Here is a 2,187-nt window from a genome sequence, read left to right on the forward strand (position 1 = left end):
TATTCACTCCTAAATCCTAATGTACTATCTACATACTTTCATCCCCTACACTCTTTGTGATTAATGTTATATTGATGCTCAATTACAATTCATCATATTTTGTTTACTTTGTTATGACGGTTATATTGTTAGCATGGTTATATTGTTAGCACTGTTTTCAACGTTATTTGCTGTAAAGGTTGTTGCAACTGTAAACTGGAGTGAAGGCTTGTTCCAGACTTCGCTATAGAAAAACTCACAAATAAATAAATAAAAATAAATAGTTGCTCTGGTCCTACCATGGCCAAGGAACGTTCTATTGTACATCTTTCTGCCGTGGCCATTGGTCGGAAAAGTGCTGCGCTGCATCGAAGTTCATCTGGGCAAGGTGATTCTAGTGGCTCCGGAGTGGCCACGGCGGTTTGCAGATCTTTTGAATTTAGCAGTCAATGGTCCGCTGAGGTTTCATCTGTCTCCGACTCTTCTGCGCCAGGGTCCCATCTGTTTCGGCGAGGTAGATCGCTTCTGTCTAGCGGCATGGCTTTTGAAAGGCAGAGGTTGAAAACGAGGGGTTATTCCCCTGCGGTTATTGCCACGCTTTTGCACTCCCGTAAGACTTCCACCTCCAGAGCCTACGTCCTAGTTTGGGGAGTGTTTGAATCCTGGTGTTTGGAACGTAACGTTCGTCCGTCCAGGGCCTCAATTCCGGAGGTTCTGGAATTTCTGCAGGCCAAATTATCCAAGGGTTTGGCTTTTAATTCCCTGCGAGTTCAGGTGGCGGCATTAGGTTGTTTTTGTGGTAAGGTACAGGGGGTTACTCTAACCTCTCATCCGGATGTGGTTCGGTATTTGAAGGGGGGTTAAACACTTGCGCCCTCCGGTCCGGAATCCCTGTTTTCGTGGAAACTTAATTTGGTTCTCCACGCCCTTTGTGATGCTCCCTTTGAACCGTTGAAACGGGCGACTCTGAAGGACCTTAAGTTAAAGGTCGTTGTTTCCAATAGCTATTTCATCGGCGAGGCTTATTTCAGAGCTTCAGGCCTTATCTTGCAGAGAGCCTTTCTTATGGATTTCGGAAGCAGGGGCATCATTGTAATGGTTCCCTCCTTTCTCCCAAAGGTGGTTTCTGCTTTTCATTTTAATCAGTCAGTGGAGCTGCCTTCCATACACAGAAACTACATGATAACAGAATACCTCACCTTGCTCACACATGCATAATACAGTCAGACCTTCACCAAATACAGAATACAGAGACTATAAAGTATAATTAGAAATATGCAGACAAAACTGAACTGGAAACTGCAACAAGCCAGGACTCTACATGCAGTGCAACACTGGAAAGTCAAAAACCTCACCATGCCTCATGAAACATCAAACAATAACAAGAAACATAAAACAATCATAACAGAAAAACCTTTCTAATAAAAAAAATACTTCAAAATAGCTAATGAACAGAATTAGAGGAAAAGTGGGATAATAAAATTTTAAAATATTACATACAATAAAACAACCACCAATATTAATAAGGATCAAAAATATCTCCTGCTCTCTATTCCTAGGAACGTTTGATTTCCAGTCACCCAGAGATTGTCATTCATTGGTGAAGGGAGAGGGTAGGGCACAAAATTGCTCATCTCTCTCACATACACACACACATTTTCACAAACTCAGGCACCTGCAACATGCATGCTTACACACACACACACACACGCTTTCACACATACACACAAGCTTTCACAGGCATGCTTTCACACACACACATTCTTTCACATATACATACACACACAAACATACTGAAGCTCTTGCCCCCTTCCCTTCTCCCAGAATGCATAAGCAGCAGTAGTAGGAGCCTCCTTGGGCAGGCCCGCAGTTCCAACGCCTCTTCTTTCTCATCTGTTTGCAGCCGCGCAAGCCCAGCCAAGGCTGCTTCTGCTCAGTATTCCTCTTCCTTCCACTGCTGCACAGACCCAACCAAAGCCGCTCCTGAGACAGCCCAGGTCGCAGATGTTGCTTCTGATCCTTTTCAGCCGCGAAGGTTGTCTGATGCTGCTCTACTCTGGGAAGCCTTTCTTCCGGCCTGTGGGGACCAATGCTCTTCCTGCTCTTTTGTGCCATTGTGATTGAACCTCCTTTTTCCCACCCCCGCAGCCCAAGCAACACAACTTCCTCTTCTGGCCATGGAGGCGGGAAGGAGATGCAGTTACCAAA

This window comes from Rhinatrema bivittatum, chromosome 3, assembly GCF_901001135.1.
Source record: "Rhinatrema bivittatum chromosome 3, aRhiBiv1.1, whole genome shotgun sequence".
NCBI classification, from domain to species: Eukaryota; Metazoa; Chordata; class Amphibia; order Gymnophiona; family Rhinatrematidae; genus Rhinatrema; species Rhinatrema bivittatum.